The sequence below is a fragment of the Acomys russatus genome, chromosome 20 (assembly GCF_903995435.1).
Source record: "Acomys russatus chromosome 20, mAcoRus1.1, whole genome shotgun sequence".
Lineage (NCBI taxonomy): Eukaryota > Metazoa > Chordata > Mammalia > Rodentia > Muridae > Acomys > Acomys russatus.
The window spans coordinates 51,993,001-52,008,435 of record NC_067156.1 but is presented as its reverse complement, the minus strand read 5'-3'; the positions used below and the strand labels follow the sequence as shown (position 1 = coordinate 52,008,435).

The following is a 15,435-nucleotide window of genomic DNA, read 5'->3' as shown; positions in this document are numbered from 1 at the left end:
CTCCAGGCTTCAAAGGTCATCCACAGAAGAATGCAATGCCTACACACAACTCTCACAAGGTGTCCACTAAATTCACGTGGTGTTTTTTTTTTTTTTTTTTTAAACCCTAAGGAAGTAATCCTATCCATTTTTAATTCTAGCTTTCCCTGTTGTGTTGAAAAAGAAACAACCGGATGGTGGTGGCACATGCCTTTAACCCCAGCACTCAGAAGGCAGAGGCATATAGATCTCTGGGTTTGGGGCCAACTTGGTCCACAACTTGATTCCCAGGACAGCCAGGGCTACAAAGAAAAACCCTGTCTCAGAAGAGGGGGGGGGGGAGAGAAGGAGGGGGAAGGGGAAGGAGGAGGAGGAGGAAGAAGAAGAGGAGGAAGAGGAGGAGGAGAAGGAAGAAGATGAGGAGGAGGAAGAAGAGGAGGAGGAGGAGGAAGAAGAAGACGACGACAAAGAAGAAGAGAGAAAGAAAGAGAAAGGAAAGAAAGGGCCACTCTGGGGTAGGATGGAGAGCTTGAGAAAAATAAGGTAAGTAAAGCCATTAGCAGAAATGAAAGCTATGCAAACGCAGGCAGCCCTGGAGCCCTTCTCTAGGAAATCCCTCAACCCACTGGCAGAGAATAAAGACAGCTGGGGACAGGGGAGGCACCCCCATCTCTGAACCTGGATGGTTCCATTTTATGGCTGTTACTTTCTGATACATCCACTGAGTGTATACTTGTCTCTTGTCACCTACCATGCTGAGGACAGGCAATGTGCCATCACCTTTAACATCATAAATGCTACAGAATGAACAAAGCCGCACAGCAGGGGCCTAGGATAAGAGCTGTAAGAGAACACTCAGTAGCCCTGGACCCCAGGAAGGAAGGAAGGAAGGAATGAATCTTGGACTTGGTCCTTCCTTCAGCAGTGAAGGCAAGCAGCCAAGAAAAGAAGTTGAAAAGGGACGGTGCCGAAGCTGGCCTGGGGAGCTTGCAGTGAGCAATGGATCCATCCAGCCCTGGACTCTTCGCTCTTCAGTGTTTACTACGTTGTTCTTCTTTTAAATTTGCTCTACTGGTTTCTGAGATGCTGGCTTCTACAGTTTATTCAACTATTTAATATTTTTCTTACAATATGCAAACGGTTATGCATTCCTGATGAGAGCAACAATCTTCAGATCTGGGTAAAATGCAACACAGGTGAGAGCAGACATCCAGGAAACCCACAGAGGCTTCAGATGCACCACAGCTTAGAAGACTCTCACCATATTACCACTGAGGGCAGATCTATATGCCGCTAAGACACTGGAGAACTCTTAGGTCAAGGACAAGACAAACACATACTCAGCGGTGCAGAAGCATATGTCATGCCAGCTCCACACAGCTGGAAAGCCGCAAGGACTTTTCTCCTAGTGGTCTCCTTACCCCGAGGCGAACTGTGGTCACTCTATTTTCTATCACTGCATCAGACAAGAAATGACATAGCACTCCCAGCCCAATCAAACTACCTCCAACATGAAAGGCTGCACCCGAGAAACAAAACACAAACACTCCAAAAGTCAGTCTGACATTAAAATGTCTCTAAGAAGCCATCCATGGGAGGGAAGCCTGTGGTTGTGATTTTCTTTTTTAAAATGGCATTGAGCATTCAAACTGCAAAATGGAAGGGATGAGAAGCAATCTGCCAGCTATTAGTCATATAACAGAATTCACCAGCTTCAGAACAGCACCGAACGTCCTCACCTCTGCTGCTGCGGACTGAACGCCCATACTAAAGCAGTGGCCCTTGGCCAGCTCTACCAGCTAGGCAGCTCCATGTTTTACATTTGCAGCGTTTGAGAGCTCAGTGTGTGGAATCAGGCTGGGGTGCAGCTCTCTAGTGCACACTATGCTCGACTCCGGCCTTTCCCGCAGCACCATATCTGAAAGGCAGATCTTTGAAAAGATGCAAAAGCTTAGTTACCCCCACAGTAGCTGGGCCCTGAGAATTCTAGGCTTTCTTCACAGGAACACGAGATTTGTGTCTCACCCTGTCTTTATGATGATGTAGTCAAAAGACATCACAGTTCCACACTGTCCATCAGAGGGCAATAGGTCCAGAAACAGCAGCAGGAGATAATTCAAATACGCACTGAGTCAGGCCAAGGACAGAAAATCACAAGAAATGATGAAAGGTCACCACAGAAACCAAACCTGTGCGACTGCTGGCAGGTGCTCAGAAGTGCTGCTGGCAGGCGTCCTTATGAGTGTTTTAAGAATCAAATGTGTCAACCATTGCCTTCTCCTGTTATTAGTACGAGGGACCTGCCTCACACAGTTCAGGGGGCTAGACCGTCTAGTCGCCCATGGCTTGCTGCTCCCACATTCCTCCATGCTTTCCTGCATGCTAGCTGAGTTCTGACAGCCTCAGAAAGAACTGTCAGCCTGCAGCCCACATCCCTCACAGGCACAGAAGGTCCTGCCTCACAGGAGCCTAGCCACGCCTAGCTCCCTGCCCCCTATTCCACCTACATATGGTTTATCCTCTTTTCTTGGGAACAGCAAGGGAACCCAAGGAGAAACAGTCAGGCAATTTTCAGATCTAAAGGTTAGCTACTAACGGCTCACCTTCAGGAAGCCTGACCTGAGCTAAAAAGGGACAGCAAGTACAATGGCCTGTACATCACCACCTGAAACTCGAGATCCTTGTGGCTGGCAGACTCGTCTCCCTGGGTTGTATAATTAATGTAATAAATACCACTCTGTAACTTCACACCTCTTTTTTGGTTGATAGAAATGTTTTTCATAGCCACAATCACTCAGCCTATTACCCTGACCATTCCTACAGTCTGGGCAGCAAGGGCAGAGGGGAAATTGGATGTTTCTATCTCAGGTGTCATCTTGCACCCCGACTGCTGAGCATGACCACCTTAGAAATAAATTCTTTTGCTTAAAGTGATTTAAAACATAAATCTCAGGGCTGGAGAGACGGCTCAAAGGTTAAGAGCACTGACTGTTCTTCCAAAGGTCCTGAGTTCAATTCCCAGCAACCACATGGTGGTTCACAACCATCTATAATGAGATCTGGTGCCCTCTCTAGGTGTACAGGTATACATGCAGGCAGAACATTGTATACATAATAGTAATAAAACATAAATCTTTAAAATAAATAAATCTCAGGCCGGGCATGGTGGTGCATGCCTTTAATCCCAGCACTTGGGAGGCAGAGGCAGGGTTCGAGGCCAGCCTGGTCTACAAAGCAAGTCCAGGACAGCCGGGACTATAAGAAAAACCTGGTCTCAAAAAGCCAAAACAAAAAACAAAATATAAATCTCAGCTTTTGAAACTATTACATTGGTGTGTATGTGTGAGTGTGTGTGAGAGAGAGAGAGAGAGAGAGAGAGAGAGAGAGAGAGAGAGAGAGAGAGTGTGTGTGTGTGTGTGTGTGTGTGTGTGTGTGTGTGTGTGTGTGTGTGTGCCTGCGAACACTCGCAGGCATATGAGTGTGTGACATAGTGTATGGAAGTCGAAAGGTGACTTTTGGGAGTCAGTTCTCTCCTTCCACCATGATGAGTCCTGGGAATCAAACTCGGGTGCTCAGGTTGGGCAGGTGCCTCTGCTTGCCCTCGCAACACCTTTGGTCTCCTTTTAAAAGTTAATACAGCTAAAGCTGGAGGGATGGCTTAGCGGTTAAAAGCACTGGCTGCTCTTCCAGAAGACCTTGGTTCAATTCCCAGCACCCACATGACAGGTCAAAACTCTCTGTAACTTCAGTTTCAGGGGTTCTGATGCCATCACGCAGATAGACAGATATAGAGGACAAACAGCTAAATGCACATTTGAAAAAAAATTACTTAAAAAACAAAAGGTAACATAGGAGCTGAAGAAATGGCTTGGGTTAGGAGTATTTGCTGCTCTTGCAGAGAAAACCAAGATTTTTGGTTCCTTGTATCCACACAGTGGCTCAGTTCCAGGGGATCCTATATCCTCTTCTGACCTTCATAGGCACTAGGCATGTACATGACATACATACATACATACATACGTAACACTCAGACATAAAACTTAAAAATTTAAAAAGTTCAAGTTACATAGCGCTATCTCATTTTAGCTTCACTTGCTCAACAGTTTGATTTCTCAAACAGAATCAGTTTATTATAATATAATTTTGCATTCCATTTCTACCTTATAAAATATATCTTCCTTAAAAAGACCATTGATCAGGCTGGAGAATGGCTCAGTGGTTAAGAGCACTGGCTGCTCTTCCAAAGGCCCTGAGTTCAATTCCCAGCAACCACATGGTGGCTATCAACCATCTATACTGAGATCTGGTGCCCTCTTCTGGTGAGCAGGCATACATGCAGACAGAATACTGTATTCATAATAAATAAATAAATAAATAAATAAATAAATAAATAAATAAGACCAATGATCAGGCTGGACATGGTGGTGTGTACACATCCTTAATCCCAGCACTCAGGAGGCAGAGACAGGGGGATACCTGTGAATTGAGGCCAGCCTGGTCTACATAGTAAGTTCCAGGATAGCCAGGGTCACATAGTGAAACTCTGTCTCAAGCAACAAAAAAAAAGAACAAACAACAAACAAAGGGCCAATGATCATTTATAAATGGCCATAGTTTACTAACAGCAGTGTATTTAATGTATATTGCCAGAAGAAAAATGGTAGGCCGGTTTACACTTTAAAAAATTTAAAGGAAAGAACTTAAAGTCTGCCCAGTTCCTACTCTGTGTCCTCCTGTGACCCAGACAGACAACATGCTTCCTTTCCTGCTAAAGCCTTAGAATTGCAGGAAAATCTTCCATCTTTGTTGCTATAAGCTAAGAGCTACCAAATCAAAAGAAAAGCTTCAGAAAACCCATTTGCCCCTTAATTGTACTTCTTTATTTCTTTCTTTCTTCTTTCTTCTTCTTCTTCTTCTTCGTTTTTTTGTTTGTTTGTTTGTTTTTTGTTGTTTGGTTTGGTTTGGTTTTGGGTGTTTTGGTTTAGATTTTTTTCGAGACAGAGTTTCTCTGTGTAGCCTTGGCTATCCTGGACTCACTGTATAGACCAGGCTGGCCTCGAACTCACATCAATCCACTTGCCTCTGCCTCCCTGAGTGCTCGAATTAAAGGCGTGTGCCATCACACCTGGCTATCTTTCTTCCACTTTACAGCCGGGCGCTGTGGCGCACGCCTTTAATCCCAGCACTCGGGAGGCAGAGGCAGGCGGATCGCTGTGAGTTCGAGGCTAGCCTGGTCTACAAAAGTGAGTCCAGGACAGCCAAGGCTACAAAGAGAAACCCTGTCTCAAAAAACAAAAAACAAAAAAAACAAAACAAAAAAAAAGCTGTTCGATAAAAATGAAACAAGCCGGGCGCAGTGGCGCATGCCTGTAATCCCAACATTTGGGGAGGCAGAGGCAGGCGGATCTCTCAGAGTTCAAGGTCAGTGTGGTCAAAACAGCTAAGGCCAAAACACCAAACAAACAAACAAAAATTCAAAACATTTTTATCTGTAATAAAAGCTGCTTTGCAATTTCTAACTAGAAGAGGTGCTCATGGAGCATGGCAGCACATGCTTATGATCCTGCCACTCAGGGAAAAAAGGCAGGAGAGTAGACAAGGCCAGCCACACACACAGAGAGAGGTCAGGCCAGCCTAAAGAGACCCAGGCTGAAAACCAATAAAGGGATCTACTCACTCCCTTAATCTCAGAATTTGGGAGGCAGAAATAAGAGGATTTCTATGAGTTCCAGACCACCAGGTTTACACAGTGAGATCCTATCTCAAAAATAAATCAATCAAAGAAAGGAAGGAAAGATGAAAAATGGGGAGGGACCCAAAGTTAAAAGGCTCAGACTATCCGACCCCTAAATTGAAATTCCACTAGTTCCATGAGGAAAGGTGCAGGCCTAAGTCCAGCCGTGGTTCTATAAACATGAAAGGAGCTAGAAGTGACACGGTGCATAAAGGTGCCTGCTACAAGCCTGACTACCTAAGCTCAGTCCCTGGACCCAACCTGTAGGCTGTACTGACCTCCACATGTGTGCTACTGCAAGTGTGTGCCCCTGAGAGAGCAGAAGTTAGCCTGACCAGTGAAGGCATATCAGATTACCCACACAATGAATAGCAACGACATTCCTGTTAATGAGAATCAGTCAACACTATAAACCATAGCAGTGGTGTTTTAAGACTAGCTGACAAACTGAGTGTCCACAGGGTTCTGCAAACTCCCTAAAAACTGTGATCACAGCCGGGCATGGTGGCGCACGCCTTTAATCCCAGCACTCGGGAGGCAGAGGCAGGGGGATCGCTGTGAGTTCGAGGCCAGCCTGGTCTACAAAGTGAGTCCAGGACAGCCAAGGCTACACAGAGAAACCCTGTCTCAAAAAACCAAAACAAAAAACAAAAAAACAAAAAACAAAAAACTGTGATGACGAGGCAGCACTCTCTGGTCGATGTTTGCTAGTGCTGTGTGATCGTGATGATTTTTATTCCACCAAATTTTCAAAGCAACTAAATTAGACTAATGGGCCACATGGTTTTATCATTCTCTTTTCTTCAGATGTAAAATGCTCTTTTGTTTGTTTTTCGAGACAGGGCTTCTCTGTATAACCTTGGCTGTCCTGGACTGGCTCTGTAGACTAGGTTGGCCTCCCAGAGTGCTGAGGGTACAGGCATGCGCCACCACGCCCAGTGTAAAATGTTCTTAACAGCACATGCTTATAGTACGCAAAGTACCAACTGAACAGTATACCTGCGTTCTCTATGCCCGCCCCTCTCCCCCTCCCCCATGAGGGACGCTTTAGCTCTCCTTCCACCTCCAACTTCTTCTCATTTGAAGATTTTTAGAGATAACCACATGCCTTGTCTTCAACCAAAAAAAAAAAAAAAAAAGAAATTAAACCTTTTACACCAACCAAGCTCTTGCTTCTATTTGACTTCAGTCCCCACGGTTTCTGTGGGAAAAGCATCTGCTCGCTCTAATTCCATCCCCAATATCAAGTCAGTATGGTCACATATCTGTGTCCTGCCATGCAGAGAGCACGTTGCTTTGGCCACAAGCCAGTTGTCTCAGTTGCCCAGACAGCGCACTGTCCTCTTAGTTACAACAGGCCTGATTTAAGCCTACCAGACATAGCCTCCAATTGCTTCTGGAAACACATGAGGGTCTGCTCACTAAGCCGTTCGTCACAGCCTTGAGATGCCCAGGCATATGCCTACCCCAAGCCCTTCCCGCCCTAGCTCTCTACTTCTCCCTCAAGGCTCCGCAAACAGGCCCTGCCCTGCCCATTTCTCAGGAACAGCAAAGAAAACGCCTTCCACAGAAGCAAAGGCCCGTACAAACCGTAGCCCACCCCAGAGGTCACCAGTGCTGGTCCCACTTGCCCTCCTGCCCTCTCGAGGAGGTCCTCCCCTCCTCCACTGCTGCCAGGGCCAAACGGAAGCACAGGCAGGGCAGCCTCCTGTGTTTCGTCCAGCTGCTGGGTGAAGCTCCAGAGAAAGGAAGGCCACGTGGGCCAAATCCCTTTCTGTCTTCCTTACTAACTCATCCTGCCACAGAATAGAGGCTGTTTCTAATCTTTCCCTTTTCCGGACTCCGCCCTCAGTCTTTCTACTGTTAGTTCAAATAAGTCACCAGGCAAGAACTCTCCCCAGGCACTTCCTGCCTCTAGTCAAATGTCAAAGGGTGTCTGGCCTTTCATGCTTAGTCTTACTGGTCCGTCCCTCAGTGAACCTTGTCCCTCCTCTTTCTATCAGTAGCACAGCTGGCAAAAAGGGCTCCAAGCCCTACTCAGGACTTGTCCCCTTGTCCCGCGTGTCCCTGTCATGCTGCCTCTATGACTCAATCTCAACACAGGTAAATTCCACAACTTCCTAGCCCTTGGCAATCCACTCTCCAGGAAAACCCAATATAAGACAAATTGGTAGAAGAAATGACAAAACTGTTTTGTATCACAGACAGAGTAACGGAAACCGGTTCTATACATCTGTCAGAATCCAAATAACTGTATAGTATACAGTACATACCCTGCAAATTAAAACCAACAACAATCAAGAATGAGTAGTGTCATCACCAGGGAGGCAGAGACAGGCGGATCGCTGTGAATCCAGGGCCAGCCAACTGCCAGGACAGCTAGCTAGAGCTACACAGAAAAACTGTCTTTTTAAAAAAAAAAAAAAAAAAGAGTAGGAGGGGATGATCAAAAGGGAATGGTGCCGTGCTTGGCACACCTTTAATGTCAGCACTCAGGAGGCAGAGGCAGGCAGGTCAATGTGAGTTCGAGGCCAGCCTGGTCTACAAATTGAGTCCAGGACAGCCAAGACTACACAGAGAAACCCTGTCTCAAAAAAACAAAAACACACAAAAGGGGGGTGGGGAGGAATAGCATGACCACAATAGAGTGATCACCTAAACAACCAAATCTGAACTGTACACTGTGTGGCTAAAAGGGGACCCAACACAGAGGCTGCCCTCTGCTTAGTAGAAAAACCAGTGAAATCTAAATAAAATGGCATTCTTCTGCTGTTAATAAGTATGTTATAATTAATATAAGACACTGTAGGGAAAGGGGAGTAAAAGGTATAATGGAAATTCTACTGCTTTTTACAACTTTTCTGTGAATAAAAATTATTTAAATATTAAATACTTAAAAACAACCTGGGCTTTCTCTCCCTCCCCAGCCATCTTGGCGGCTCATCTTGGTTGGGGATTGTCTCACACCTAAGGTAGGAAAGATGGTGGCCGCAAAGAAGACGGAAAAGTCTCTGGAGTTGATCAACTTTAGGCACCAGCTTGTTGTGAAAAGTAGCAATTATGAGCCGGGTGTGGTTGAGCACGACCAGCATGAGGGAGACAGAGGCAGGTGAATCACTGTGAGTTTGAAGTCAGCCTAGTCTACAAAGCGAGTCCAGGATAGCTAAGGCTACAAAGAGAAACCCTGTCTCAGAAAAAAAAAAAAAAAGAAGAAGAAGAAAGAAAGAAAGAAAGAAAGAAAGGAGGAAAGTATCTCCTGAGATACAAACAGACTCTGAAGATGATCAGACAAGGCAAAGCGAAACCAACAACTGCCCAGCTCTGATGAAATCTGAAACAGAATACTGTGCCATGTTGGCTAAAACTGGTGTCCATCACTACAGTTGGAATAACACTGAACCAGCACAGCATGTGGAAAACACTACAGAGTATGCACACTGGCTATCATTGACCCAGAGGATTCCGATATTATCAGAAGATGCCAGAACAGACTGGTGAAAAGTAAAAAAGAAAGTTTTTCTTTAATAAAACTTTGCCAGATCTCCTTTAAAAACAAAAAACAAACTGGGCCAGCCTGTTCTACAAAGCGAGTCCAGGACAGCCAAGGCTACACAGAGAAACCTTGTCTCAAACAAACAAACAAACAAAAGACAGGCGTGGTAGTACACGCCTTTAATCCCAGTACAAGCAAAAGGCAGGCGGATGACTGTGAGTTTGAGGCCAGCCTGGTCTACAAAGCCAGTCCAGGACAGTCAAGGCTACACAGAGAAACCCTGTCTTGGGGGGGGGGGGGGAGAAAAAAGAAAAAAAAAAATCCCAGCTTGCAAGGATCTGGAGCAGGACTGTAAACTCAAGGCCAGTCTGGGCTACACAGAAAGGGTGACCCTATCTCAAACAGGAAATTCTAAGCTGTGTGATCTGGCTGTACTACACACTATAGCCAGCTGGTGACTAGGGTGGTCCCCTAGTCCCTCCCTGAGCACACCTGTAACAACTACAGTGTGTTTCCATCCACAGTCTTTAGATTTCATTCATTATAAGTCCTTGGTGAAACAACATCATGGTGACAGAAGCACATGAAGAGGCTACTCGCCTGGTGGTGTCGGAAATGCCTGCACTCATGGACCTTCTCGCCTTCCTCCCAACAGTGCCCACCTCAAGATGCTGCTGCCCTTGTTTGGTCCTCTGTGGAAAGTCTCCCAAGGGGACACCTAGAGGCTCCTCCGCCCTTCTCGACCCGGCCACAGACCATCAAAGCAGCATCACAGTGCACTTCTAGACAGGCACAAGCCAAGCGTGCCCGTCGCTGAGCACAGGTTAAATGGTTTTAATCTGTAAATGCAAAATCTGAAATGCTCTCAACCCCAAAGCATTTTGAGCGTCACACATATACTGAAAGTGTTTTTTGTTTTTGTTGTTGTTGTTGTTTTATTTTTATTTCTGCAATGTGGGGATTCTTGTTTGTTTGTTTGTTTTCCAAGACATGGTTTCTCTGCTCCTGGACTCGCTTTGTAGACCAGGCTAGCCTTGAACTCTAGAGCAGGCTGGACTGTCTCTGCTCCCAAATGCTGGCATTAAAGGTGACACTGCCACCACCCAGCATGATTCAGGGATTTTAAGGTTAGAAATAGAATAGCTTGGATTGCAAATGTTGGAAGATTCACCCTCATCTGATAGTAGAAACTTCAGGATATGTTGAAAGATTCACCCCAGCTGGAAACACTGTTCAGAGGGGACGGGAGCCTTAGGGAGGTGGGACTTAATGGAGAACTGCATCACCTGGGTGTGCCCTTGAGGACACTGATAGCCTCTTTCTCCACTTCCTGGTCACAATGGGATTAGTGGCTTTGCCCCATGCCTCCAGCCTTGAAGTTCTGCCTCATCATAGGTCCACAGTAATAGGGCCATAGACAAAAGAAGCTCTTAAACCACGAGCCAAAATAAAAATAAGCCTGGTTCCTATTAAGCCGAGTTTCTCAGGTATTTCATCACAGTGTCAAACTGACTACCCTGGGTGTTCAAACCAGCAAAGTTCATGAAAGCATTACAGAACCCAAGGGCTTCCAGACTCTGAAACACTTCTGATACCAAATACTTAAGACAGGAATGACAGGAATACTCAATTCCCAGCACAAAGCAACTTCATCCAAGTGTCTCACAGTTACAGAAGGGCTGGGAGCACAGCAGTGCCTAGCACGGGGCTGGGAGCACAGCAGTGCCTAGCACAGGGTAGGAGCACAGCAGTGCCTAGCACAGGCTGGGAGCACAGCATTGCCTAGCACAGGGCTGGGAGAAGCCCTACTAGTGTGATTCTCCAGTACCACTGAGAATCACTTGAATAAATAGAAAAGAAAGTCTATGTACATGCACTCACATTCCTGTTCTTTGTTCCCTTGTCCTTGGTATTACCGTCCCTGATCTTTCCGGTTATTTATAGCTTTTCTATAGAATTGAACCTTCCAGTAAAGCTCTCCCCTGGTAGCCTCACACCACTGCCAGGCCCTGCTTAGTTTTTCCTAACTTCCTGTTCTTCCACTTAAGGGTCTGTTTGGTCTCTTGGCCACCTCTCCCTGTTCAGAGGCGACCTCGGCAACCTGAAGCAGCACAACGACCACACAGGCGCGCACACATTTCTGAGGTCAGCTACAGTTCTACCTAAGAGCCATCCTACCAACTACCAGTCTGCCATTACACCAAGCTCTCTCACTTACATCAGCAGCTCTGTGTACCCAAGCTGCTCCTCCGTCAAGTCCTACTTTTGCTTTGACAGTGGCATTTACCTTCTCTAGAAAGCAGTGAACCCATGGGCAGGCTTTCAGGAACAAGCATGCATGGTTTTGCATCTGAAAGACACCTTGAGGCTTTCACAAAGACACTGAGATCTACAAGAGCGATGCTCACCTGTTCTGAGTTCATCAGCTTTCTCTCATAGCCTCTATTATGCTGCGGAGCATCATGCATCTCCTGAGAGGCATGCCGACAGCTCGCAGGTTTGGATTGCACTGTCAGCCAACTATCCAGACCCATAAGCACAAATGCCAAAGTGACTTCCAAAAAGGCTACAAAAACATCGCCGCTGCCAGCATGCGTCAGTTATTTTCAATGCTTCTTGAACCCCAACTTACAAACACTGATTAGCTCATGCCGGAGGCCACAAAGGATACCTTATATTTCAATCTCCATGTCATTATTTGTTTAAACTTGGGCTGGTGAGATGGCTCAGTGGGCAAAGGCATTTGTCCTGCAAGCCTGGGGACCTGAGTTCAATGCCCAGACCCCACATGGTAGAAAAGAACCAAAGACCTACACACACACACACACACTTAACATGATTCTTTTAACAGTTACAAGTTCCCTCCTTGCACTGGCTTGCTGGCTGTGAGAGGATTGTCTGTTCATGGACTAAGCATGCGGAGTTTCCTGTTTGCTCAGTTCTGTGGCTCAATGCCCAGTCTACACCTCATCACTTACCACATCAGTGCAGTTCCAAGTGTCTACGGGCAAACCTAGGACAGAGAGTCAACACCAAATGCCCCAGCTTCCGACACACAGCACCCCGTCCAGTAAGATTCCACTCCAATATCTCTTACTCCTGATTCCCTGACCAAAAATTTTTACTTAAAAATTAAAGATTTTTTTTTTTAAAGGCTCTTGGGTAAGCTGGGCATGGCCACCCACACTGTAATCGCAGAACTAAGGAGGCTGGGGTAAAATGAAAAGTCCAAGGCTAACCTGGGCCACAGAGCAAGACTGTCCCTAAACAAGTAAATAAATAAACAACAAGGGGGCTAAAAAGATGGCTCAGAGGCTGCTCATACACATGGCAGCTAACAACTATTTGTAACTCCAGTTTCAGAGGATCCAACTTCTTACCTCCACAAGCACCAAGCACAGACATGGTACACATATACACATTCAGGCAAACACCCATATACATGAAGAAAAATTAAGCACCAGGGATAACAGTATACATTGGGGCATAGAGATAGATGAATGGTCTTTGAAGGAACCTGCAACAATCACACACATACATCAAAAGACAGGAAACATAACTTCAAACAATAAGGACCAATGGTCAGAGAATTACAGGAAGCTGCTATTCTCTTCATTCATCCCACAGCCACAGAGAGACCCAGGCCTACAGTCAGGACCACATTCTAGACTGTGATAGGGTTCTGGTCAGAGATCTGGCTTTGAGCACAGAAAGAAAGTGGCTTCCAAGACATCACCCTCATATGGGGAGACTGAAGCTGAGAGCCAGGGCAGGCAAAATACTCATACACTTTTTTTTTTTTTTTCCGAGACAGGGTCTCTGTGTAGCCTTGGCTATCCTGGACTCACTTTGTAGACCAAGCTGGCCTCGAACTCACAGCTATCCGCCTGCCTGTGCCTCCGGAGTACTGGGATTAAAAGTGTGCACCACCACACCCAGTATTTCCACCCACCACCACCTCCCAAATACAAAAACCTACACAGGGAACATAAAAGGCAACAGCACGTGGGATACACTGAATGACAAGGCAGCAGCGGGTCACAGCCCCAAATATGCACTAAGGAGCCCTGAGTCCACATGATGTAAATGGCTGATGAAGAAAAATGAGAAAAGTAAACGAGGACAAGATAGCTTAGCAGGCCACTGGCCTAGTGGGCAGCCCGACCAGTCAGCTTGCATTCAATGCCTTGATCCCATGGTGGAAAAGAGAACAGACTCCTACAAGTCACTCTCTGTAGGCCTCTGACCTCCGTGCCATGCACATCAAGCAGCAGACATGGTGGTGTTTGCCTTTAATACTGGCATTTAGGAGGCAGAGGCACAATGGATCTCTGTGAGTTTGAGGCCAGATTGGTCTACAAAGCAATTTCCAGGCCAGCCAGGGCTACACAGGGAGACCCTGTCTCACACAAAAGCCAAACAAAGACTAACAGTAAATAACTAACATTAAGCAGGACAAGTCATGTTTACAGTGTGTCCTTTTATATGATAAGAATGGCACATTATCTCCCAGGAGCACAATGTCTAACCTAAGCATCAGACAAATGCCAACCAGGGGCATTCACAAAGTCCCTGACCATTCCAAAAACCTGTCAAGGTCATCAAAGCCAAGCAAGACGGAGAAACAATCAAAGGCAGGGAGTCTGTGGAGACTGGAGATTGGACACAGGGTTAAAAACAAAGGAAACCCACAGAAAGCTTGGGCTTTAGTTATTAATTCAACTCTTAAGCAATAAGGATGTTAAAGCTGGGACAGGAAGCTGGAAAGAGCAAGGAGCTCTAGGTCGAGCAAAGTTAAAACCACAATATTCTTTTCCAACACAGGTGGGCAAAGGGCCGTGGAAATAAGCAATCTAAAGACAAGTATAGCTGTGCTGCATGTGTTTGTAATGTAATGAAAGGGGACATGTGGATTACGAGGTCACAGCAGCCTTGACTAAATACATAGTGAGTTCAAGGTCAGCAGGTACAACATAAGACCTTGTCTCAAAAGATTAAAGGAGGCCAGGTATGATGGAATAGGCCTTTAATGCCAGCACTCTGGAAGGCAGAAGCAGGCTGATCTCTGTGATTCCAAGGCCACCCAGGTTTACATAGCAAGTTCCAGGACAGCCAGGGCTACACAGAGAGTTCCTGGCTTTGAGAGAGAGAGAATATGAGACTGAGAGACTGAGAGCCAAAGGAGTAGGACTGGAGAGATAGATGGCTCAGTGGTTATGAATACTGGCTGCTCTTTCAGGGGATTCGGGATTTAATTCCCAGCACCTACAAGTTGGCTCACAACTGTATGTAACTTCAGTCCCCAGGGATCAGATGTCCCCTTCTGCTCTCCTCAGGTACCAAGTATACACATAGTAAAGAGACATAAAAGCAGGCAAACTGTACGCATGTGCACATGTGCATACACACACACACACATACACACACACACACAATTTAAAACTAAGAGAAGAAATGGGAAAGGAAAATGAAAGAAAAGAGGGAAAAAAGAAGATAGAGAAAAAAATAGTTTCCAAACTGTTGAAATAACAGTTAATTTGCATCTCCTCTTCTTACCAATATGCTCCCTCAAGGTCAGAAAGAGATGAATAGATGCACGTGTTCCTTCTTATTCCTAAAATCTACAAAAATAACATTAAGAGTATTTTTTTAAGATATAAACAAGGAATTGGCAAAATGGCTCAGTGAAGTTCTATACCCAACACTACAAGAAATAAAAATATGAATAATTTTCTTAGCAGTACTTGTTTAGGGGCAGGACTTGGGAGAAGCAGCAACAATGAAACACACAGGTTCTACAAGCTGGACATGGTGGTGGTCAGGCAGAGGCAGGCCGAGCTGTTGAGCTCAAGGCTAGCCTGGTCTATAGACTGAGCTCCAGGACAGCCAGGGCTGCATAGAGCATAGGTTTTCTTTATGAGGTGGTCAATCATCAAAATATCCTAATGTCCTAATACTGACCAAAGTGATGAAGAATGTGCTAAAAGTCACTGAACAAGTGCTTTAAATGAGTTATTGAATAGTGTGTGAACCAAGTCTCGGCAGGTGTTATAGAAGTATATTCTAGGTGCTGAAAGGCATGGCAATAAAAATAGAGTCATGAGCAAGTAAGGCATGGTGAAGTCTGGGAAGAGGTCGGGAAGCCACAGCTGCTTCCCCAGGATCAGAGCTCAGGGAAGCTGCACCGAGAAAAGATCTTACAGATCTTACAGACAGAGACCCCAAGGCC

General features: G+C 45.8%; 1 protein-coding gene and 1 pseudogene across 8 annotated transcripts in view; one reads left to right on the top strand and one right to left on the bottom strand.

Moving 5' to 3' along the window:
- Nucleotides 1–15,435, bottom strand: part of Znf532 (zinc finger protein 532) — a 116,270-nt gene that overhangs the window by 67,549 nt on the left and 33,286 nt on the right. The gene's annotated exons all lie outside the window — the stretch shown is intronic.
- Nucleotides 8,695–9,218, top strand: LOC127204450 (60S ribosomal protein L30-like; annotated as a pseudogene).